The sequence below is a fragment of the Fukomys damarensis genome, unplaced genomic scaffold (genome assembly GCF_012274545.1).
Source record: "Fukomys damarensis isolate Sample0158 unplaced genomic scaffold, DMR_v1.0_HiC HiC_scaffold_19, whole genome shotgun sequence".
NCBI lineage: Eukaryota > Metazoa > Chordata > Mammalia > Rodentia > Bathyergidae > Fukomys > Fukomys damarensis.
Window position 1 is genome coordinate 38,742,257 of NW_022900931.1, and position 26,566 is coordinate 38,768,822.

Here is a 26,566-nt window from a genome sequence, read left to right on the forward strand (position 1 = left end):
AAAACGAAACCGAATTGACAATCATTGATGCGCTGACCCGTGATCCCGAAACGCAAATCGGTGTTCGCGACATCAACCCTGGCTCATTCCATGATGAGGGTCACCCCAAGTTTCCATACGGCCTGAGGATGTTGTTGGAATTGCAGTCCCTGCCTACAGGAGGCAAAAGGAACCCATGCTCACTGTGAAAGTGGGGATGTTTTATGTTGGTTCCCAAGCCAGACTTTGAAAGAAAATGAGTGAGGTCTCTTATAGGGTCTTTTCTACAAGTTGGCCCTTTTCTCAAATGAGGCTTCCTCATAATATTCTCAGTCAGTTAAGCTAAAGTATCTGCTTCCTGGAGCTTGTTTTTATGTCTTTTGGCCAAATGGGTGATACGAAGTGGGGACTGTAATAAAACCTCAACAGGGTATTTGATAATCCTTTGTGTATTCTGAACTTTGAAGGAAATTGAAATAAAAATGGGGGAATAAGTGGAAATGATTCATCGAGGAACTACTCTGGGGCCAGACAGTAGTTGTTGTATGCATGTGTACTTATTTAAATGAGGCAAAAAATGTTGAAATCACTTATCACTGGACTAAGCTTTCCAGAGTTTATTTTCTAGATTGTGCTATTTAGAGTACAAATTTAAGAAGCTGAAAAAAATTAGTTCAAATTACTCTTCTTTTCTGTGGGTGAACATCTTTGTCTTAGAATAGAAACATCCATTTCTTATCAGAAAAATATAGGAATGATAGTACCTACTTAGTAAGACTGATGTTACAGGTAAATGAAATATAATGAAGGTATGAATTACAGTGACTATTCTGTAAAAAGTTAGCAGCAAGAGAAAGCAGTGGTTACAATTTGTATTTAGATATGTTTTTGGCAAAACAGGAGAAGCCAAGAGTCAAACTTGTTGCTATTAAATTTCTTTCTCTATGGTTCTGCAGATAAAACGTGAGGACATGATTCATGAAGATTCTGAGCATCTCAGAGGGAAGGACCGGTCGGCAATCACAGGGCTAGTGAGGAAAGTGGAAGAGAAATTCAGCAAACACACACACACACACACACACACACACACACACTCCTTAGGATAGGACCCTTAACAGTAAACCAAGGTTCACTTACTGAGCTCCTGTAACAAGTGAGCAGCTGGTGAGCACCTGACATGGAAACACACAAACATACATCTTCAAGGGAGCTCTTAAGTTCTCTGGAATTCTATTCAGGAAGAATAGAAGAAAGTCTTTAAAATGGGAAGAAACAAGAAAGCTGGAGAAACGCTCAGTGGTTTGTTTGTTACAATCTGCAGCATAAGGACTTAGGTCTGCATTTAGACCTCTGAGCTAAGAAGACATTCCTTCACCCTACAACCTGGAGAAAGCTGATCTGGGCGCTTTTTAATCGTGACTGCCGTAGATCAAATTACCTCTTTGAAATAACTTTTCTTTCTCTGGCCAACTAAATGAATTGAAATTGATGTACTTAATTGTTTTCTAAATTGCAATTTTCCCCTGCAGATGTTTTTTATCAGTGTTGAGCCCAGTGGGCTCTGTCAGTCACACGGGGAGATGAAGTCATGCGGTAATAAAAGAGAAGGGGTTAAGGGAGGAAGGGAAATGCCATGCAGCATGTTGTCCAATTGAAAAATGGGCCACATAAAAGCTGAACTTGAAATCCTCCATCCCCAAGGGCTGCTCACAACAAACAATGCACAGGTCTTCTGCACTGGAAAGATTGGGCTTCTCCATTTTCTCCATTACTAGTTCAGGCCAATGTGAGGGTGAAGTCACTGTCCCGGAACTGTGATGCATGGTGACAAGATGCCACAGTTGAGAGCTGACGGTGGAAGGTAATGGCACCAGGATGCACAGGTGGGTTTAGGGTGATGTGGATTTAGTAGGCTCTCACTTGGTAGAGGGAAGATGAGAACCAACAATACCCACGGATGTGTCTGAGAAATGGTTGCTAAGGATAATGCCTCATGGGAACTTGGCACACAGTGAGGCCACAAAATCTCAGGCTAGAATGCATGCTAATGAAAACTAGGAACACAAACAGCATAGAACAGGAAGGACAGACAGACCGGAAGGCTGCATGTGTTCCTCGTAGCAAGAAGGAGAATGTTACAGATGCAGGATGCATGACAACATCCTCAAGAGACAAGAAGGCAGGGAAAGAGCTCGTGCTCATAAACGACCCTAAAGAACAGAAAGAACCTCCTCTCCCTACACCCCATGGTAGAAAACACTTAGGAGTTGGCCGCAGTTCAGAAGCACTGGCCTGGAAAACTTTCTGAGACTCTTTCCGGTTGCCTGCCTACCTTCATTCGCCCTGCTCTTTGCCCATATCCAGTTGTACAAAATGAGTCCAGTTAGAAAGCAGGTTTTCTATAGGAAACATCTTACAACCAGTGCCATGGTACCAGAGGGGGCTTTTATCAGCTCTCATTGTCAAGACCGCTCTCTTGCATCAAAAACAAAAACAAAACCAGTGCTCCTTCATCTTGTCCTGTCATCACTGAAGAAGGAGGACTCCTGGCCATCAGAGAAGAAACGTAGTGAATTGTTTGTCTTGATTTTCACTTGTTTAGTTTAGCTGTACCTCAAACTCCTGGGACATCTCCACTTTGATTGCACTGGAATCTTAATGAATCGATCACTTCTTTGAAATACAAGGATTATTGCCCAAGGGTTATAAGCTTTGTAGTAAAGAATGATTCTCTTTGTTGTGATATTTGGAGTAAATATATTCAAACTACATGAAAGAGTGTCAATCATATAATACCACCCCTTTAGGGGGGAAATCACATTGCATTAAAAAGTAGATGATCAGAGTTTTGTCTGGGCTCTCAAAGTACTTTAATCTGTCTGTCTGTCAATGGTCTTCTCTGGCTCAAAAATCATCATTCTTCTCTTCCTCTTCTTCATCACCATCATCATCACATCTCTTCTTCTCACCTTCTTGCTTTTCTTCCTTTCCCCCTTTCTTCCTGTTTTTACCTCCTTCCAATTTTTCTTTTTGTCTTTCCCACTAGTTTGCCCTTTTCTTCTTGTGCCCTAGATCTCTTCCTTCTCCTTTTGACATTTTTATTTTCCCTTTCTTCTTCCTTTACATTTTATCCCCCAACTCCACTTCCTTCTTTTGTCCTCTACAGTTTTTTTTGAGATTTTTTTATACTGTGCCAAGGCTTAGTAAAGCGTTTCATGCATATCATCTCATTTCTTCTTCGTAACAGAGAAAATAAATAGATTATCCATTTGCCTAACTAATAAATATTACTCTGTATTTCTTTGGGTCCAAAGTCATGATTTTACTTAAAGTCTGTCTAGAATGTGATAATAAATACGGCCTGAACCATGAAAGAATCAAATGAATTTATAACTAGATTATAAATTCATAACATGATTTTAAAAAGGGAATTTTGAACTTATAAAAATTTGGAGCTAATTGGGTAAAATATTTATAACATTATGACAGAAAAATCTGTTTTTAATAGAAAAGTCAATAAAGAAGTATCAATAATGATACTGTGAATATAGAAAGTGTTTTGTTTTATTTTTCTCATTGTGAAGACAAAATACACAACACCCTCAGCTTAAGGAGGGAGAGGTTTGTTTTGGCTCACAGTCTTGGTCCATGGTCAGTTGGGTCTAAAGCTGGAAGGGTCTGGTGGAAGGGTCTGGTGGAGGAGAACTGCTCACTGTATGGCAGCCAGGAAGCAGAAAAGCAGAGAGGAAATGGGGAAACAAATATACCCTTCCAGACCAGGGTTAGGATCAGGCCGTAATTGGCAAGTCAGAGAAGTACCCCTAACTCAGTTACCTTCCAAAAGCCCTGCCTGTGAATATGTGAGGCTTTGGGGACATTCTAGATCTAGACCATAGCATTCATTTAATAGGTATCGTGGGGAGGGGGAGGCTATGAATTAATGTGCTATTACAAAGGACTCTATATGCCTTGCAAAGTGCATATGCATTTGTACGAGTTAGGATCAGCTACCCACAGATCAGGTTCCTTAGCTTTGTACTTTACCAGACAAGTCAGAGATGAGACTGCTGCAGACAGTCCCAGTGGCACAGTGGCCTCGTCACGGTCACCCATTCTTCCTTTACCATCTCAGCGCCTCAGCACCTGCCCTCAGGTGTGCACCATATTGTGTTCACACAGCTGTCACAGCTTGCACTATCACATCCCCATCCAATGACAGCGAGACAAGGCAAACACTTTTTCATTATGAGCTTCTGTGTGGCTGTTATTTTTTTAAGAGAAAGACTATAGTTTTCACAAGCTCCTCCCTCCCTACTCCCCAGCAGACTTTCTCTTAGGCCGAGTGAGCCAGGTTAGGGTCACAGGCCCCCTTCCGGACACTGGAAAACGAAGTGGAATTGCAAGAGGGTCCCGAAAAGAGGTTCAATAGCTTCAAAACTATGGCCTTTGCTTAATTAGCAAGTAAGAGGGGGAAGCGGGTGTGGGTACACAGTCAACAGTGTCTACTCACAAAAGACGATGTTTCTGGGATCTCCTTCCACTGAGGGCAAACTGGACGGAATATTTCACCTTGGAGAAACAAAGATGGTAAGAAAGACAGATAGTGATTATGGTTGGCTTGCCTCTTCCTTTCAAGCTTTCAGATTTTCTTTTTTAATATTTTCATCTGAATCCCAGGCAAAGTTAGAGCAAGAAATTAGAGAAGATTGAGTAAAAGTTAAAGAAAAGGCCAAGATATATTTTCGGCGAGGGGACACGGACAAGTGAGGAGCAGGAAGGTCAATAAGCAAACCTGAGGCACTGAGGATGGAGGCGCCTCACAGGTGGTGCACTCTGGGGAGAGTTACAGTTAATTACAGTCCTGGAGAGGCACCGACAGGGGCTCTGAGGGCAGGAGGATTCAGAAGTAGCATCTCTACATGAGTTACATACTCAGCACAGGGTGGTTGGCCTTAAGGGTAATCTTGTATAGCAAATGATAATAACAATAATAAGGTTAATATGTAAGGCTTGCTGCCTGTCAACCAGTTTCTAGCCTTTTACCTACATTAGGCTGTTTAATTACTGTGATCACGTGAGGAAGCAGGGTCTATTTCCTCATTTTTCAGACAAGGAAACTGGCACAGACGGTTGATAACTTTCTCAGGCTTACACAGCAAGTAAAAGGCAAGGCTGTGATTCTTTTCTTTCTTTCTTTTCTTTTCTTTTCTTTTACATTTTTCCATGTGTTATCTCTCATCTCTTGTATGAGCAGCAATTGGCCCTATCAAATAATAATGCCAAGAAGGCCAATGAACAACTCATTCCTTAAAATAGACCTAAGAGTACTTGGATATGTTTACTCTTTGTGCTTAAGCACAAGTGCTCTTTGGAAACCATCACTGACTTCATCAAGCAGCGGTACCAGCCACAGCCCTGCAATGTGAAATGAACATAAGCTGGGTGATGGCAAAGAAAGCAGGAGGAAATAAAACAAAATTTTGGTTGCACCCCATGGCTCCTTATTTTCATCAAGAGCTTTTTACCATTGACCACGGAGAGCAGGTGAAACTGGCCCTGGTTGGTGGGGCCATGGTTGCATCTTAAGTCAGTGCAGAGAAGCACAACTTCATGGAAGGAAGACACAGCTCCTTGTCAATGTCTGTGCTGTGATAGTCATGGCTTCTTCAACCATTTTCCTTTAACCCATTCAATAGATAATGGGCTTGGATCAATTTCTGAGCCTCAGAAAATATTTAAAACTTAGCGGCTATAAATTTTCCCTTTTCATCCCTTCTAGTCTGTAACTTCATTACATTATTACCAACTGAAGCCTCCCCCAATCTAGTGCAAATACTTTTGACTTGTCAAAGAGCTACTGCAATTCTCTAAATAATCTTGTGATGGGGTGGCTGGGCTTGCTCCAACAGCCCCTGGCTGTACGGATGGAGACCTTGACAGCACGTTCAAATCCCTGGGCACTGCTCACCCACCTAGCTGATTCCTTCTCTTCAAGGCCAGAGCTAAAATTGAACCCAGGTATTATGGCTCGAAAGTTCACAGCCTTAGGCCCTAGACTATCTTACCTCTCTGGAGTTTGTGTTTCCACCACTCTATTAACTTAGAGCACCGATGTCATGACAGCATTATAAATTTTAAAGCCATAGCTAACAGGGAAGGCCAATCTAAACTGTGTTGTAGAGTTGAGGAGAAAAAAGACACACACGGCAAAGGTAAATTGTTGTTTGGGGAAAGAAATGAGAATCAATTTTATGTTGAGGGAAAATGGAGTGGGAGAGGGGATCCTTTCACAGAGAAATGATCAGACTGTTTCAGGTTAGCTGCTAACCAAGCGAGTTCTTTCATTTTCCCACCCGAGGGATGGTACTACAGTCCTGACCATTCTCCTGTCTTCCTTTCTTAATATCTCCACGGCCTTTCTTGTTCACACTGACAGCACTAGCAGGCTATGCTACCAGCAGATATTAATTCTTCACCGTCTAGTAATCCCAATACTTACAGTGGACTGGAGGGACAAGATTCATTCTAATAACATTTTTGGTCTAACAATCATGAGTTCTCTATGATGATCTCTGCCAATGAGCTGATGGTTGTGACAGTGGTCATCTGTCAGTTGGCAGGGCGTAACTAACCTTCAGAATCTTGTTTCATCTTTGGAAAAGCAGTCAAGTTATTTGTAACTGCTGAAGGAGCAAGACAGAATGTTCACGTATGGCTTTGCTTTCGGAATGAGCAGAACCATGGGACTCTGTAACAGGTTCGCAGCACATCCAGGCTCCATCTGCAAGCAGAAAATAGTTTGATCACACATTAGTGAAGACCCGCAACATTTAAGGCTGGGGTGTGTGTGTGTGTGTGCGCACGCGCACACACTTGTACATACTGGGGACTGAACTCCAGCCCACATAATTGTTGCAAATGCATCTCATTCAAATGTTTCCCTTGACAGAGGAGAAAACTGAGGCCCAGAGAAATCAAATGATTTACCACATTAACACAGTCATTCATTATTGTAACACACATCCCTTGGCCCAGAATTTAATGCTCTTTCCGGCACACCTACTTGGCTTAGTCAGTAACAGTCTGTAGAAGTGGGAAGTATAATTATTTCTGAGGCAAGCAGCAAACAGCAAAAAATTCAGAAACTTTGCAGAAAAGAGAGGAAACCAGTCTGGAAAAAAATGAAGCTTATTGGATATTAAACTGCAGGGGGCCCCATCCCATTGACTTAAAGTTCCTTTTTGGGAAATAACCTCTCACCCACATAAAAAGAAGGAATTTTGAAATAAGCACTTAAGTACTAGTAAGAAGAACCCAAGGAGATCATTTAGCCAACAGAGTTTTTGCTCTTCTTACCATGAATTTGTTGCTTTAATTTAGGGGCATTTTTTTTTCTTTGAGAATTGCCTGGCCCAAACACTAAGCTCATTCTAAATCTGAATCTTTTATTTTTTTTTTCTTATTCCTCCTTTCTTTTTGTTCTCTGAAATTTTACTTTATTCTTTAAATTAAAAACTGTGCTATAAAGGCAATATGACTTCGTTTTAAAAGTTTAAAAATACAAAAAGGTGGAGTGAGAAGAAAATCTCCAACTGAATTCTGAGCCACCAAGCTTCTCCCTCCCTTTTCTAATGAAAATCCCACAGCGAGGTTTCTTCTGTCTTCTGAGACTGTGTCTATATAAGCACATGTTATTACATAGACGATTCTTTTTATGTACATGATAGCTACACTGTAGCCTTAATGTTTCTTAAAGATTATTGCCTATCGGTATGCAGTGAAATAAAATCTAACTTAATTCTGAGCCACCAAGCTTCTCCCTCCCTTTTCTAATGAAAATCCCACAGCGAGGTTTCTTCTGTCTTCTGAGACTGTGTCTATATAAGCACATGTTATTACATAGACGATTCTTTTTATGTACACAATAGCTACACTGTAGCCTTAATGTTTCTTAAAGATTATTGCCTATCGGTATGCAGTGATTTACTTCATTCTTTTTAACTACTGTTACATTTTAAAAGTCTGACAAAGTAGATGCTGATTTATCCTGTCTTCCTAGTGGTTGCGATATGGCCCCATCCCAGGATGAGTTCAGCACGGAAGATCACAAGCGCTGTCCCAGGAAGGCCCAAGAACCAGGAGCCCCTCTCTGTGCTCCGTGCTCCCGGAGAAATCATCTGTCACACTCTGACTCACAGATGTCTTGGCCAGGCTGGCCGTGGACACGGATGCTGGGGTCCCGGCAGCAGGACCGGCCTTGCCTCTGTCTTCCTGGCTACCCCGTGAGGAGTTGCCGCTCTTCTGAGCTTTCTCCCAGGATGAGCCCTTGGGTTTTCCCAGCAGGCAGGCCCTGGGCCTCGCAGTGGAACATCTCTGAGTCCGTGGCTTCAGGAGGAGCCAGGAGGCTGTGCTTCCAGGCCAAGGGAAACACGGCTTCAGACTCGACCAGGATTTGGCAGGGCTGCTGGGCCTGCTGAATTTCGGAGAGGGCTTTCTCTTAACCTCACTTACGCGTTTCCCACACTGCAGTGGAGGAAGGTGGAGTGACACAAGAGTCGGCTTTGGTCCCTGGTGCGCAGCGATGGGCTGTGCTAGTGAATTCTGCTACACTAAGAAGGGCAAGGGCTCCCTACACGAGCTGGGAAGGAAGAAGAAAGCCAGAGTCAAAATCAGACATCTCGAGTCTCAGCAGCAGTCTTGGTCTGTGCTTAGACAAATAATCTCCAGGAGACCCAAATCCCCTGCTCACTATGAAAACAGTGCCAGAGCGAAGCAGAATCAAATTGTTTCTCTTTCGTGGCAGCTGAAGTGTAAAAACCATTCTATTCTGACCTTGTGGTCAGAATATCCTGACACCTCATAAATTACCCTAAGGGCTGAGGGAGCTTTGTGGAGGCTGAAGGTCCACACTTCAGTCGGCCTGGGCTGACAGTGATGCTTCCCTCCTGCCTCCTCCTGATCGGCAGGCACCCAGGTGTGGGGTGCGGAGGAACGCGGCTGCCTCCAAGTCAGTTTTTCTGCATTAGGATGAGCATTTCCCTTTTTAGAGTTTGTATGGCCACGGGGCCTGCGTTCGTGAAGAGTTTCTCAGGAAGCAGGAAAAGTACATGCTAATTCCCACATGTTCAGAGCCTCTGAGGTGGTTTCTATCTCAGTGGAAAAAGGAGAAAAGGAAAAGATACACAGGAGGGAGAGAGACAACAAAAGAAAAGCTGGGGAGAAAAATATGAACCAAAAAGACAGGAGAAGCAGGTGAGAAGGGAAACCTGGGCTAAAGGAAGGACTGGTCTCTGCCCTCAGGTACCCTCCTCCCACACACATAAACATCTGGCTACAGGAAAACCCAGGCGCCTCTCAGCAGCACAGTGGAGGGTTTCGCTGCCCCCTAGCGAGTTTCCTTTAGCGCCTACATTCATCTGTGCCTTACACACAGTAGGTGCTCTATAAATGTTTGCCTAGTGGTGAGCTCCATAGATAGTTCCCCTGAGAGGCAAAAAGATTTATTTTGGGAAATTCCAAGCATGGAAAGCAAAGTCTCTTGGAGCAGTGTTCCTGCAGCCTGCAGCACCGTAAGGCTGGAGGAATCTGGGCATGTGTGGGAGGGTGTGCTTGGACTATCATGTGTGGGAACGGGGGTGGGTGGTCTGGGCGGTGGGTAATAAGTGACTGGAGGGCCCTTGGAAATAAAAGGGCTCCATAACTACTGCAAAAATAAAACTGGGAACAGCATGCCCAGACCTCCAGCCATGCGGCGACCAAACCTGACCTTGGCAGAGATGAGTAATATAGTGAGATGGATTCAAAGATTATTAGTCAATGTTTTCAGCCTCCATGGACTCTTAAAAAAAAAAGAATTGCTGGGTGGGTTTTTGGCAAGATAGATGATTACAACAGCCTGTAGAATTCCAGAGCTCTTCCAGGCTTTTTTCTAGACTCTTCGATATTAATGCTTTTTAAATTTCTTGATTTTTTAAAAAAGTAGATATGTTTCTTGTTCCATCTTTGGACAATGAATATGATTTCTTATTTTCCTCTGGACTTAATCTCCATTTTTCATGGAAAATTAGTTTTTGATTCCTCCTCACTGACAATCTTCTTTCTGACTCCTCTGGCCTGAGTAAACAGACATCAGACATAAGGCATCAGAACAGATGGCAGTGCACAAATACACACACACGTTAGGATGTGACTGCATGGTGGTAAAGATAGAAGTTTTTAAAGGCAGTGGAGGGAAATCCTAGCTATCCCAGTCACCGCTGCGGATACCTGACAAGTCGCAGTTGCTATGTGCCTTCATGCAGCCATCTGCTATCACAGTGCAGCGAGCTCCCTGACGTAGAAGTAAACATTTTGTTCGACAAGTAGCAATGCACACATCCTCAAACCTGCATTTGCTTTGTGTATTATTTTGAGTAAGTAAATCTTAGAAATGTAATTTTTTAGATGGCAGAGATTGCATACTACAAGGTCGACATCAGGGAGTGTCATGAAGCTAAAATTTTCTTTGAAAGTACATTGAGAAGACCTGAAATACTACATGCCTATTTCCTTCACACAGCTTTTTGAGGCTTACCTAGTCAGTCCTCAACTAATCAACCTGACTCATGATTCTATAGATGTCTTCCTCTTGTAATTGCTGTGCACATCTGCATGTACTTATGTTGATTTTATGTATTCCATTTCTGTCCATTAGACATTAATTTCTGTGAGGATAGGAATCAGTGTAATCTGTATTCTGCATCCCCAAAGTGCATGTTATAGTTTTGTGGCTCCTATGCATAGTCAATGAATGAAGTGCACATTCTACTCTCCAAGGAGCATCTTCAAGCTAGGTTGGCTTGTTTTACTCACTTCTTCCTCCACCTCCTTATCAGCAAGTGCATGCCCCAGAAATGCTGATGTCAGCCATAGGCGAGCACACGTGGGGACAAAGTACATCTCTGAAATTATAAAGTACACTTCAAAGTCAAGGGTAAATTACTTAGGGATTTTCCTTGTCTTTGTAGGTAGCAAGATGACATTGATGTTGAGGGTATAAATTTCAGCCTATATGCAATTTTGCACCTCCTGATCAAGTACAAAGTTTTTATCTAGTTGCTAAATCAAATATGTTTATCTTGAGGTGTGCTTCTTAACACTCCCTAGACATTTTATTGGACCCCTCGTCATTATCCTGGATTTTGACTCTGATCCCGCAGTCCAGGGAGCTTCACGTGGACATTCAACTACATAAATGTGGCCCACTTCTGAATGAGGTTCTATGTCCTCTTCTACCATTAACCAAAAGCCTCTGGCTCTCAGCTCCAGTCTTTAAGTCATGCAAAACCATTGCTGTAGCTCATTACCTAGTTTTCTCCCTACAGCCTTTCGTTGGATCGCAGGTTGATTTATGCATAGTTCCTTTTCTCCCACTGTAGTATTTAATCATACATTTGTGAAATGCATTTCTATAGTTTTCCTCCTCTGCCCTGTGGCTGAATTCTGTATGCTTAATACGCCACCCCTTCCTCCCCAGCTTACTGCTGGCCTGCCTCTTTGTGTTCTCCCGCTTCCGCATTTATACCGACCCACCCTGACCTCAGTGCTCCCAAGATCCCCTCTCTTCAGCTGTCTTCAGGGGAAGAACTACTGAATATCTTTAGAATGAACCACCAATTAAATGGCAGTGACATACTTTGGAAATACGTGCTTCCTTTTTTATCTGTTGGAATATAAGATCTTCACCTAGTGCTTCAAATGCATTTTAGCCTGAGTGGAGATTATAATTTTTAAAATAAGGAATTTAACAAGAAGGAAAATAGAAAGCTTTTGACTTTAAAAAATAGATTTTAAACAAAACTGTAGACTTGAGAACCAGCCAAGAATTGTTGCAAAAGTTTTCTTCAAATTCTTTCAGTTCTTCGTTTAGCACATGAACAGTTTAGCTTGAAGGATGCTGAGAAGATCTCTCTTCTACTCTGGGCTCAAGGACAGCTTCACTGCAGCAGTGGGTAAGATGGAGGACTGGTAAAGTAAAGCAGACTCTTCTTTTGGTTCAAGAGACCGTGAGACAGCAGAGAAGAGGGAGAAACAGACCAAAGTAGTGAAGCAAGCAGACATCTCTCTCCACATTTACTGCTAAGTGAATAGTAAACTCCAAGGAGCAGACTGGGACTGAGGAGCCCTATGGATGCCTCGAATCCAGCTAGGTCACAGACCACAGTCTCACCACCCAGATGATGTAGTGAGCTTAGGCAGTGGTTGCTGGACTATCTTTCCCCTGGCAGAGCGGAACCGAGCTCTGAGGTCTATTTTCCCTGAGCTGTGCTTTGTTCCCATGTGTGTTGACAGATTCCAGAAACAGCTGATAGCTTGGCTAGGAAATTTGGTGAAGGGAGTTTCACTGTACTGGGGCTGACATGGTTCTGTGGTAGGAGTTGCAAGACAGGGCCCCCCAACCAGGGGGCCAAACTTTGAGGTCCCAAAAGTCCTCCTCCCCCTCCTTCTAATTCATTCATACTTCACTGTCCTTGAGCAAGGGGTGGGAAGCTTTCAAAGAGATTGAGTATTTTAAACGAAACATATTAAATGTTTCTTGAATAGACTTTATTTATTGGGTCCAGCTCTGTTTTTAAATTTAGTAAATTTTTCTCACATAGCTTTTGAGGAACTAGATTATTGATTGATGAAACACTGACCTCTACATTTCTCTGCTCTTCTCATTTATAGGGCAAAGGTTAAATTTTATGACTCCCCATCACATAATGACTGGCAGTAACTGAATAATTTGCCTTTCCTATGCTATAAATATTTTAATAGAAGAATTGAAAGAGTCTATTCTTGTAAATGTAAGAACTTATTATTAAAGTTTAGAACAAAAGTTGGTAAACTATAATCATGGGCCAAAAAACCTAACCCATTGTCTGTTTTAATAAATAAAGTTTTATTGGAACACAGCCATAATCATTTGTGTACAAAATGTCTATGGCTACAATAGGGATATAATGGAGTTGGGCTGTTGCAATAGAGATGGTCTGGTTTGAAAGCCAAGTGCTCATACTTTGGCTTTTCATAGATAAATATTGTCAGCCTCTGACATTGAATAATGCAGTTTTCTTATTCAGAGCCCTTTGTAGACAAATGAGGCTACTAAGGTTATGAGAAATTAAGTAACATATCAAAGATCATAAAAAAGCAAGGGGAAAGGTTAAGAATACAAATGGAACTATAAACCTGATGAAAAGAAACAGTCTCATTTAAAATAACACCTCTGAGATTGCATGGCCACTATGAACTAAATTTATTAATCAACCCAGGTGGAAAATAAAATTAATGAATGAAAATTTCCTTTGACTTGTGAAATCAATTGGTGGCTCTGAGCTCACAATACACCAAAATCTGTATTTTTGAGCCTTTAATGCATTCTAATTATATCTTAGATAAGGGAGTTCCAAAAGAAGATTCATTGTGTCACTTGGCTCAGTTAAGAGATTCGGGAAATAACCTTAAACACTGATGGCTGGAAATAAAAATGAAATTCCAACTGGGAGGATGTCAGTCTGTTCTAAGAGGGCATCAGAGAAAAAAGGGTTCCACAATATAATGTCACTTTCCAGATCCTCTGAGAAATACTGAGAATTGAACATAGAACACTGGCTGCATTTCTACTTCTGTCTCTCCTGCCTCAGAAGAGTCCTCTCTACCTTCGCTTTCATTTTATTTCCTAACTTGTTTTTACCTGCTAGAATTAGGATCTGATCTCGTATCTCCAATTAAACAGGGAGGGATTTTCAGTTCTTGTGACTCCTCTGAGATACTTCTATTTTTGCCTATATGTTTTTCAGTAATGCTTCCTCCTTTTTTGGCTTCTCTAATGCATCATGCATGAAGTTCTGCCCTCTTGTAGACTCTCCTCAGAGAGTCTTGTACTTGTTCTCCACCCTCAAATGTGGACTACACCACATAGTTACAATCTTTATTCTCTTTTTTCCCTCTTCGCATGCATTCATTTTGGAAATCTCATTTATGGTCATGACTTCAATAACCAACTATCTAGAATTGGCTCCCAAATCTATTTCCAATCCACATCTATCTTCCTGTCTATACCATTTATCTCTTTTTCATAGAATGCCTCTATTGAATGTGCCACAAGTATCTCAAACTCAAAAAATCCAAAGCTGAAACTGTAATCTTTCCCCTAAACATAATATCATCTCTGGTATTTTAAACTTATCATCTGTCTGCTAAAAACTCTTCAATGGCTCTTTTGATTTTCAAGGAATAAATTCCTGAATCCCAAAAGCCTTCCATAACCTGACACATATCAGCCTACTCTTGGACTTTCCCTACCTTTGTGGTTTCTTGCTTTCTTCTTACTATTTTTCTGTTCCTTTGTCCTGGGTGGACTCACATTCCCTTAGTTCAGTGAGAACCTACTCACCTCCCAAGATTCAGGTCAAGCCCTGTCTTCTCTCTAGAGACAAGACACTGGACACCAGAAAAGAAAGGTCAGCATTCCTGTTTCCCCTCTCTGTCTCTTGGTGGGCCCTGGAATCCATCATTTTGACACAGTAGCTATGTGACATCAATCTGGTACCCTTTGGCTGAGGCTGTAGCTGACTGCACAGTTTGTTGTGGACAGTTTCCAGTTCTCTCACACATGTAGGATTATCTTACTAGGCTGACCTTAGTAACTGTGGGCCAAGTGACTTTAGTCACTGTAGGCCGCATGAGTGGCGATTCTTGAGTAGTTTAGAGTGCTGCCGGTGACAATTCTTCTGGAGAAAAGCATGCATAAATAGAAGAGAGAATAGTCTATCACAAGTCCCTGACTTAAGAACATCTGAGTTGCAAATTTTCACAGATACAAACAGATCTCACATTAGAACTGGACGTCATATTACGAACTTTTGTAGAAGTGAGCACATCGCAGAAGTAGCTCACGTGTCTGCTGGACATCGTCACAGTGGTGCTTCTGTGTGTGTACTGTACAGTAGCACAGTGATCAATCAGAGCCTGGGATGTCTAGAAGCAAGAAGAAAAGCAGGGGCGATGTGGAGAGGACTTTTAGGAAGCACAAAGCAACATACATCGTGTATTTGTGCCAGATGTGTATGAGACTCACTTTGTCAGACTTATACGCGAATCTGACTTGTGAATGTTCTCCAGGAATGGAACTCGTTCATAAGTCAAGGACTTGCTCTGCTCAGGAGCAGAGGACAGCACACTGTTCAGCACTTGGTATGAAAAGGTAGCACAGTGGGTTTAAAAGTATGGGGTCAGGGGTAAGGGGTTAGAATGATTGAATTCTCACTCACTTTCTTACTAGTTTTGAGACTCTGGGCAAATTTCTTAGCCTGTCAGTACTCCAGCTTCTTCATTCATAAGATTAAGACGGTAATAACAGTGCCCTGAAGATAAGACTGTGTGAAGAGTACGCTAAATGTGTATGTATGCAAATGTATATGTGCACACACACACAATTTTCTTGCAACAGTGCCTAGTATTTAATAAGTGTGACCTATTACTTTTTACCTTGTTAAATGACTGAGGGAAGTAGCAAAGTTCAGTAGCCATGAAAAAGATCATTTTCAACCAGAGAGTTGAGTAGCCCCCCTCATTTATACCCTTGAAGACTATTACCAAATTCTCAACTTTCCAATTAAACTGTACTTGGAGTAACTAGCTTATATAGCTTGTTTGTTTAGCCCTTTATACAAGGCAAATAACTTTCACTTGCTGTTATATAAGGTAGCAGTAAAAACAAGAAAAGAATGAAGAGGCTTTTGAACCCCCATTTCTTTATTTTATGTGTAAACACTTTGATGAATGTGTCCTTAAATAATTGAACAAGCAATTATAGACATTTCAAACACCAGGGAGCCCTGTTAACATCAACCACTGTGCACCTCAGTATATGTGATCTCTATGGTTTTTGCTTTCTACAACAATGAAATCATAAGAGGTAGAATGTACAGGTATTATTATTCTCATTATATATATAAAAACCTTAAAAATACACAAGTTTTCTAACTTCCTGGGGTTTTTTTTTTGCATATTTCAGGGGCTTTGTTTAAATTCTTAACTTTCACATGATTAGTATTTTTTTTTTAATGTCATGGTATGATGAACCAACTCACACCTAAAATCTATTCTTAGAGATCCTAAAAGCTCTTCAGATAAATTTCCAAATTCAAGGAATTCTTCCGATGACTTTAATATATCTATTGTTATGGACACAGGTCAAAAAAACTAGTGGTACCAAAGAAACTAAAGAGAGCCAGGGGGATAATAAGAAATAGAAAACAGTAAAATTTAACAAGGAACACATCTGATCCTAGGTTTTTCTTTGTTGAGAGTTTTTTTTTTAATTGCTACTTCAATCTCATTGCTTGTTATTAATTTATTTAGGTTTTTTATACCTCTTGGTTCAGTTTTGATAGGTTGTATCTGTCTAGATAGTTGTCCATTCTTCTGGATTCTCCAATTTATTAGGGTATAAGCTCAAAGTAGCTCTCAATAATCCTCTGGATTTCAGCAATATCGGTTGTAACACCCCTTTCCACTTCATCCCTAATTGTATTAATTTGGGTCTTCCCTTTCTTTTGGTTAGTTTGGCTATGGGTTTGTCAATCTTGTTTATCTTTTCAAAGAACTAATTCTTAGTTTCTTCAATTGTTCTTTTAATCTTTAGCTGGTTAACTGGCTTTGATTTTTATGATTTCTTTCCTTTGGTTTAGCTTTTGTTTTTTCAGAACCTTAAGATTCATCATTAGATTATTTATTTGAGGTCCCTCTGATATTTTGATGTAGGCATGAAAAGCTATAAGCTTACTTTTTAGAACTGTCCTCATTGAATTTAGAAATTCTTTTATGTCATAAAAAATCCTTAACTTGCAAACATTCAAGTTCTGAGCTCTCACAGATATGAACACACATTGCATCTCAAACATTCCTGGATGCAAACAGAGTGGGGAAGTAGCTTGCGTGTCCGCAGACCTTGTCACAGCTGTGCTGCTCTGTGCTCACTGTAAAGTGTGATAGCGTGAAATTGTGATAGTGTGGTAGTAGAACAGTGTTCAGTCAGAGCCTAGGATGTCTGGGAGCAAGAGGAAAAGCAGTGGTGATACGGAGAGGACTGATGGGAAACACAAGGCAATAACCACGAAGACAAAAGTGGAAATAATTGAGAGATTGGACCAAGGCAGAGAGATGGTCAACATCAGTCCACTACCTCCCACCTAAACTCCCTTCTCCAGTTAGTAACTCTCTTCTCATCAGTTCACTCCATACAACCCCCTTATGGCAGTTGTACTGTACTGTACCATCATTTTAAGGTAACTGTAAAGGTAAAAATAGTATATTTACAGTCTTTTTGTGTGTGTACTTTGTTCTTTATACTTTACAGTGTCTATTTGTGTCAAAGGTATATAAGACTAACTTTGTTGAACTTACAAATGAATCCGACTTATGAACATTCTCCCAGAATAGAACTCGTTCATAAGTTGGGGACTTACTGTATTTTCATTTGATTTTAGAAATTTTTAAATTTCCTCTATGATTTCTGTAATGACTCACTGATTGTTCAAAAGTGAATTGTTCAATCTCCATGTGTTTGTATAGTTCCTAGGGTTTCTCTTGCTGTTTTCTAGTTTTATGCCATTGTGAATTGATAAAATGAAAGTAATGATTTAAAATTTTTTGTATCGGATAACTCTTACTTTGTGGTCTAATATATGATTGATGGACTTTGGAGAATATTCTTCTGAGAAGAATGTGTATTCTATAGTTGTATGGTAGAACATTCTCTAGACATCTGTTAAGTGCATTTGATATATGGTATATTTTAGCACTGATGTTTCTCTGTTGATTTTTGTCTGCGTGACCTATTGGTAGGAGTGGAGTATGGATAAAAAAGGAATGGAGTATGGAAGTCACAAAATATTATTGTTGTATTGGTACCTATTTTTACCTTTATGTTAAGCAGTGTTTGTCTTATAAAGTTGATCACATTGAGGTTTTGTGTATAATTATTAAATCTTCTTGTTGCTTTGTTTCCTCTACAGGTATATAGCTGCCTTCTTTGTCTTGTGTAATTTTTTGTCTTGAGGTCTGCTTTGTCAGATATCCCTGCTTTTTTTTTGGCTTCATTTTAATGGGATATTTTCCCCATCCTTCCATTTTCAGTCTGTGTATATCTTTTCTAGTGATGTGTGTTTCCTGTAAGAAGCAAAGAGTTGGTTCTTGATTTTTCTTTGTTTATTTTTTGTCTACCAGTCAGTCTTTTAATTGGAGAACTAAGACAATTTACATTTCGGGTTATTATAGAAAAGTATATCTTAATTTCTGTCATTTTGTTGTTTCTCTTATATTTGATTCTTTCCTAATTCTCTATCACTTGTTTATTCTTCCTTTTGTTTGCAGAGAATTCCTTTAAGTATTTTCTGTAACTCTGGCTTAGTAGTAACACATTTCTTTAGTTTATCTTGGAAGGTCTTTATTTCTCTTTTTATTTTGAAGGATATATTGATTTGGATATAATATTCTGGGTTGGCAGTTATTTTCTTTCAGGGCCTGAAATATATCATTTCATGCCATTGTGACCTTTAGGGTTTCTGCAGCGGAGTCTGAAGTTATTCTGAGGGGTTTACCTATAACTTGACATTTCTCCCTTGCTGCTTTCAATATTTTTTCCTTGTTTTCTACAGTTGTCATTTTAGTGAAAATGTGGTGAGGAGAGGTAGTTTCTCATGACTATTTGGGGTTCTCAATGCCTTCTGTACTTTGATGTCAGTATCTTTCTCAAGATTTTGGAAGTTTTCAGTTATTATGTCATGAAATAGATTTTCATGCCATTAGTTTGAATCTTAGTGACCTTTTCTGCATCCTAAATTTGTAAATTTGGTCTTTTAACCCTGTCCCAGAATTCTTCGATCCTTTGTTCATACTATCTGGTGTTTTTCTTTCTTAGAGTGTGCAGTGATTACTACAGGATGGGTGTCAGGGGATGTTGGTCAAAGCTATAAAGTGTCAATTGGACAGCAGGAATATGTTTTAGTGATTTATTGCACAGCATTCTGAAAAAGTTAACAATAATTCTTTGTATATGTCAAAATTGCAAAAGATAGTAGATTTTAAATGTTCTTTTCACAGGAAATGATGTGTGTGAAGTAATGGATATGTTAAATAACTGAATTTAATCATTCCATAATGTGTGGGTCTGTGTGGAGATGTATCACAGTTTCAATGGTACTCCATAAATATATACAAATACTATTTGTCAGTTATAACCAAAATAAAATGAGATATATTTTAATGGAAAATCGTTAACAATACTTCGAATATTATTCTTTTTACTAATATTTATACTACTTGTATTGCATTAAAAATTCCATTACTTGTAATAATAAGAGCTGGTACTTCCTGTGTGTCCTGTTATGGGCCAGGTATTGTCCTAAGTCCTTCACATGTATTATTCTGCGCATTTCTCCCAGTGAGCCCAGGAAAGAAGGCTGCATTTTGTCCAATGCGACACAGAAAGCCTGGGCCGTGGCAGCTCAGCAGTGCAGCCCCAGGGCAGCTGTCTGGCTCCAGGGCCTGTTCCCTTACCTCCCACCCCACGGTCCGCACATTACGGGTGAGGCGGGTCCATTAGGCACGAGCGTTCTTTCGTCCTTAATAGAGCTGCTTTCCTTAGCCGCTCTGAAACTCTGGGGATTGATATCGCTGCCCGCCTGGTAAATCAACCATCCCTTTTGCACCCAGAGCTGATTTTATAGAAATCTAAATTCGCTTTACAAGTTTCACATGTTAACACTAAAGGAACAACGTTCCCTGTTTGCCTTTTAGCTGAGGTAGCCCTTTGGTTTACAGGCTTGTTTCAGTGAGTAATTATTCTGGAGATGCGAGGCCTCCTTTACGGGGCCATAAGTGCAGCCTGGACGACTCGGGGTACCAGGCAGCCCTTTCCCTTGAGCCTCGCCGGCAAACATGGCTGGGGTGCCTATGAGTGGGCTCCCCGCCTTGGCAGGCTTCTCTTTTCCCCTGGAAACCCAGGAAGCCGTGTGAAGGGGGAGAGAGGATCAGATAATTGGGATCTTTAAGATGGCTATTATGAAAAATGTTCTGGAACCAATTCAAATACCAATCAGAAACCACACTGCTCAACTAAATCACTTTCAGATGCCACATAAGATACAAAACACAATTATTTCCAGTTTAAAAATATAATGTTCCTTTAAAAAAATACAGTACTTTATTTTATTATTTTTTAAAAGATCTGCCTTGGCTGGGTTTCAGGCCCGTCACAGATGATGTACAAGACAGCTTTGTGTGGTGCCCCTTATTTTCAGGGCCTGTCACCCTCACTGTAATGTACTCAGAAATTCCTGAAAATGGATGTGACGGCTGTTTTCTTTGTGTACTGCGGAAATATACAGTTTGGAGGCTCCGTGGCTACACTATAGGCATGAATGTCATTAAAAGAACAGAAAAAACATGATGGTCACATGCTGTATTAAAATCCTATTAGAAATGCTGAGAGGATTTATGACTCCAATCTCTTTAACAGCCTTCAGTCTGCTAAAACAATCCTGTCTGTCTGTCTGTCTGTCTGTCTCTCTTTCTCCATCCTTCTCGCTCCCTCCGTTCCTCCTTCCCTTCCTTGCTCTCTCCCTCCCTTTTCTATCATTCTCCCTTTCCCCCCTTCCTCTCTACCCCTTTCCTTCTTTAGTTTCTCCCTGCCTTCTTCTCTTTTTCCCTTCCATCTTTCATTTCTTTCTGTTTCTCTGCTGTCCTCCGGTTCGCCTTCCCTACGGGAAAGGCAGGTATGATCAGGTCTCTGTCAAAGCTGCTCTTCTTTGCTGTCCCTTGCTTCAGGCACCATGGGAGGGAATCCTTCATCCCTTTCCAGACAGACTTGTCTCCAGCTGAGAGTTCTCGGAATCCATGATTGTTTACCTGAGCTGTCAACACTTGACGAGGAATGAGGGTGTGAGTGACACACTGTGTGACCCCAGGAGGAGCTGGGGCCACAGCAGCTTCCACAGGGCCCATCAGACACTGACCCAGAATTCTCATGGCCTCGGAACCACTTCCCCAGCCTGAGGTCGCAGTTCTCAGAGCAAATCTTCCACAAACTACCATGGAGCCTGTAGGGGTCGCTTGCTCTGTCAGACAGGCGTGGGTTTTTGCCTTCACATCTCTAGGGCGGCTGCCACCCTCTGAAGAATGAGGGAAATACCAGGCCCTGAGAGAGTCTAGAGTTACTTATGGATTAACATGAAAGAAGCTGGCCACAACACACTGCTGCAGGTTCTATCAGGAGGGGCAAGAGGAATGTGGAGCTTGGTTCTGGTCTGGCTTTGCTGCTCACAAGTCACGAGATTTTGGACAAGCTCCCTAATCTCCTCTCTTAACTGTTCCAGGAGGGTTGGCTCTGAAAACCCCTAATTCTGTGAAGCCAACCAGACATGGGCAGAGAGGGAGTCGAACATGCTGCAATGAGAATTGCAACTAAAGATACATAACAGCTTTTCCTCAAAATGTTGAGAAGTGAGAGATCAAAATAGTTCTGTACTTCATGGAAGGCAGCCTCGCTGATTGCATGCGGGTTCACTGTCCAAGCTTCCTTCCTCTGTCTGCCAGCAGAGAGGCCATGTGAATGGTGCCAACACTTTCTGTGTCCTCACCTCTGTGTCTGTTGGCTGAGCTTGGGGGAAAGGAACAGGCCCAAGGTGACATGAGAAGACGGAGGGAGATCTGAAAGATGGACAGAAAGCCAGGAGAGTGCGCTGCTACAGAAATCAAGGTAGGGGAGCATCTGAGGAGGGGTAGGTGGCCAAGCAAAGGGTCTTTTACCGGGACATCAGTGGTCAGCCTAAGGGGAGTAGTTTCCCTATTGTTGCTTTATCTTGTAATTTGGTAAAAAAAGAAATGCACAAATAGGCTTTTATGACTTCCAAACGTTAAAATATTATGTACAAATACTTTTCTGCATCTTGCTGTTTTACTTTTCAAAATGGCGTGAAATCCCTTTAAGTCAGTTAAGAGATCTTAAATGTTTTAGACACTGTTTTAAAGACAAATAAAATCTGTGTATATTCAAAGTGCACAGCATGACAACTGTGCACATATACACACTCTGTATAATGATTATCACAATCAAATTCATTAACATTTCTACTATCACTGTAGTTAAATTTGCTTGTGTGTGGTAAAGACACTTAAAGTCTTCCCTCTTCAAATTTCAAGTAAACATCAGAAATGTAAACATGTTGTCTGGTTATGAGCTCTACAAAATGGTAATACAACACTGTCATTTAAGGTTGAATAAACAACATTGAAGAAATTCATCTTTCTCCAAATATACTTAATATGGAAGATTTGTCAAATCTATACTCCAAACCTATCTTTCAGCCTACACTCCTAAAACCATTTTGCACCATTCTTACTAACATGATATAGACTAGCTGAAAGGAACAGAATGGTTCTGGAGCTGGCAAGGAATATATAGATGCTCAGAAGATATATGTAGACTCTGTCACAGACTTACTTTCCATGACATCTTTGAATCTAGTGGAAGAAACCATCTGAACTACTTCGTAGTAAAAAAATTGAAAACAATAAGCAAAGGTTAGAGTCAGTAGAAGGCAAGGGATGGAAAAGTGAGCATTTACTGTTCATTACTTTGAAATGATGATGTCATCAGAGCATTCTGCATCTGGCTTAAATAAAGTTATCATGAGGGGATTAAATACTAACTTCCAAGCAGAGACAGCCCCAGAACAAGGAGAGAATGTGGTGTGAGGTTATATCACTGAGAATTTGACATCTGTCTGGAGATGCGACAAAATGCATCCTGAGAACAAAATTAGAGTTATCCAAAATGCAAGGAAATCATCAGCCAGAAATAAGGGGTTTTATACAAAAAATTATGCCAGAAAAATTAGATTCCTTTTTTTGGAGAATATATTATGAATGAGAAAAATGAAAAAAAGTAGATGTTATTCATTAGAATTTTCATATTGTTTGGCTCAGAAATAGCAAAATTGTATTTCGGTTTGTTTTGAGTTAGTTTCAATTGGCATAGATTAAAATATGTTGCAAAGGCTGCTTGTAAAAGCAATGAGAGAGGAAAAAGTCAAGGTGATAGAGTTCAGGAAGTAACATTATTTACATCTCATAAATATTTTTATGTTTCTCTGATGGAAAAATGGAACAACAAATAAATTAGCATTCAAATCCTCAGTTTGTGAATGCTAGTGAATACTAAAATTCGGTAAAATTAAGAGATTAGATTATTTCTTACTTTCATTTAGATTCTATGAGAAGCCAGAAGAAATTTGTTCATTTATTCAGTCAAACATTCATTTCTTCATAATCACATCGATCCCATTATCTGTAAATGCAACTGGAAGCTACAAAAAGTATTATCTAGTGTTAAATTGTCTTCGTTATAATTTCTTTACCCATAAAATGAAGACCAGTATGGCTAATTCAGAAGGCTGTAATATTGTATAATGATCCATAGAAACCAGTAGAATGCTTCGTATGTAATAAAGACATTAATAACTGTTACTGAGCACTCACTGTGTGCAAGGTACTTTGAAATTTTTTCTATACATCAAGTCATCGGATGCTCACAATAACCCTAAGTCATCTTCATCCCATTTTCTGGGTAAAGAAACTGTAGTTTAGAGTGTGTAAGGATCTTTCCCAGGCTTGTAAAGAGGGCAGCTGAGATTCAAACCCAGGCAGGCTGACTGCACTGCTCATACCGGGAGCTGTTGTGGTTATTACTACAACCACTAGGCCGAGCGGAAATTGCAGCAACAGGGAACTGTAATGTAGATGTGAAGTCCTTAACTGTCAAGATTATACAAAAAGCCTGAGTGGAAACCTTTAAAGTGTGATACTCTTTAGAGATTTTTAAGCACACCCTATGTGTCACTCGGGGTCCCACTGCCCTTTGGATACTTAAGTCAATTTGGCTTAAAATTTGAATTTGGTGCCAAAGCAAGCTCAGGACTATCTGTAAAATTTCTGTAAATCCTCCAAGGCTTCCCCCCTCATAGTTTTCACTGCTTTGTCTTGGATTCACCCAGCATCATCCGCACGCATATTCCACTTTCCTCAAACATGTCATAGTTTAAGCAGGTTTACTAAAGATCTGAGAGGTCACAGAAGCAGCCACATCACACACAAATTACTGATGCCCTAGTTTCATCTCCCTCTTCCTCATTTAACACAGGAGCAGTGTAAAAACCTGCATCTCCTGGGGATGGACAAGCCAACCCAGCCAGGGAAGTGAAGGGGCCTCTGCAGCCATCTTATTGTTTTTCTCTCCACTAATGAAAGAAAAATAACACAGGAATCATCACAGTGAGTGTAAAACAATCCTGTAGATTCATTTTTCTTGAAATGCTAAGAGGCTAAAATTAAAAACATTGAAATTGTATGAAAACTTGGAAATGTTCCTAAAAGTTTCACGTGTGTGGACCACAGTAAAAGGTTCCTTTGCCCTCTGACATCTGGTTGGCCAATGGGAAGCCATGCCAGGAGATGAAAAGATAGAGGAGGTCGGGGTGTCTGTTACCTCAACACTTAGGACAGGAAGGGGTCACTAACCTGTGGCTCGAATCTTCGTCAATTATAAGGAGAAACAGATGGGACAAAGGATTTTTGCGAGGCCTTACACTCTGGTTGATATATAAACTCATATCAGTATAGTCAACTAAATCAATGACTTCCATAAACCTCAAGAGACATAAAGCTCTTTTTTGAAAGAATACATTTTGAGAGAAATCTTAGGAACTGTTCAATTTACTCTATATGGAAATTGTTTTTTTCAGTGAGCCTTTTCCCTCAAGCAGTTTATATAGAAGCAAGGAACATGGGTTCCAATGTCAAGACACCTGGTTTCTGATTCGGGAGTTGTAACTACTAAGAAAAGGAAGACTTATGGTAGTCAAAGCACTTGTTCATCACTGCAGTTGATCACTTAATGTAAAATTATTAAGTGTCTACTAGTATCAGGCACTGTGCTAAGCATTAAGGCTACAGCAATGAAGAATAACGAAGTTCCTGTTCTCAAGGGGCTTACATTTTAGTGGGCCGAAATAGTACGTAATATACTAATAAAAGAGAGTAGGAGGATAGGGTTACTGGGGATGGACCCTGAGATAAGGTAATATTTAAACAGAGACCAACATGGAGGGAGTGAGCTGTGGGGAGCCTAGAAGATGTAGGCCCCAGGCAGAGAGAGCAGCCAATCTCAAGGCTTTGAGATGAGAGTGTGGTGCATTTAGGTAACAAAGCATACACCAACATGGGTGGAGACTATTAAGTCAGAAAAGGTTAAATGAGGAGATAGAGAAGTAAACTTAATTTCCCTTTCTAGTAAATTAGGATGATTTTTCTTTTTCTCCTGGATTATTGTGAGGACCTAAAAGGTTGAAGACAGCATTTGTTTTGCTTTGTTTTTCTCTCATTGAGTTTATCGGTACATGTTAGGTATACAGTACAGTTACATTCATCATTGGGATCTTGTACCTTTACATGACAGGTCTTGGGTCTCATTTTTTCCCCTTGTCCCTGCCCTCCCCTTCACCCCTGCCTCCCTTCCCTATTTACAAAAACTTTATTTCCACTTTTTCATTTTGAAGACAGCATTTGTAAGCTGATTAAGCAACTGTTTGTCACTTAAATCCTAATGGCACCGACTTGGGGTAGGGGTCATAAATTGTTTCTACGTTCCTCCAGCGTCTTTGTCCACCTCTGCAATAGTCCCAGCAAAATTTCACAGAATCCCATTAGAGGCTCCACTAGAGGACACTTTCTTCAGCCCCAGGTTAGTCTCCAGCCTTCCCTGTTTATTCCAGTTTGATTTATGTGTCTGTGCCCCTCTCTCTGTCCTTCCATTATTTCTCTGGACCCATGGTTTAGCAAGAGCAGTCCTATCTACTATAACAGAAAGGGCACTTGCAGGTCTTAGAGGAACTTTTTTTTTTTTTACTATAGAAAGCAATAAAAGTTTTAATTTCCTTTTCAGATTATTTAAATGGATCATAAAACAGCCTCATTTGCTGAACTTACCTTTCCTTGTATCTTAAATAACAAGAGAGGGTTATGGTCTAGGGCATGAAGGCCCTTACGCACACCGGTGGTCTGAAAGGTTTAATGTCTCTTCCTGGAGTGATTAATTTAAAGTAGGCAAGACTGGCCCAACATTATTATTTCATCTTAAGTACATCTGGAAATTCAAAGAGTGAGCCCTTGTTTAACTGTGTCAAAGAAAAAGAAATGTATGTTCATAACTCTTGCCTATTACTACAGCAATTCTACAATTGCTCCTCACACCTAGTAGGAAAAACTCATGCTACCACCTTGAACAGGAGGCAGAGGTGGCAGGATCATTTCTATTGCTTAGGCCTTGGCTTGGGAATCAGAGGAAAAAATGGGGTTCATTCAGTGAGGCATAGAGCTTCTATGATTTCAGGAATTCAGCAAAACAACAATAACTGAGGATTTATTTACAAGAGAAGGGATATTTCAAAAAAAATCACAATTTAAAAAAATGAACCAGTACTATAAATATTATAAAGTCAAG

General features: G+C 40.5%; 1 long non-coding RNA gene across 1 annotated transcript in view; it reads right to left on the reverse strand.

The window, feature by feature from the left end:
- Window positions 1-4,454: 4,454 nt before the first annotated feature.
- The window catches only part of LOC104856329, a 270,278-nt gene continuing 248,166 nt past the window's right edge, over window positions 4,455-26,566 (reverse strand). Inside the window, exons 5-6 of the long non-coding RNA XR_778591.2 lie at window positions 6,612-6,760; window positions 4,455-4,548 (exon numbers count right to left, since the gene is read on the reverse strand). This is a non-coding gene — a long non-coding RNA (uncharacterized LOC104856329). The remainder of the gene's footprint in view (window positions 4,549-6,611; window positions 6,761-26,566) is intronic.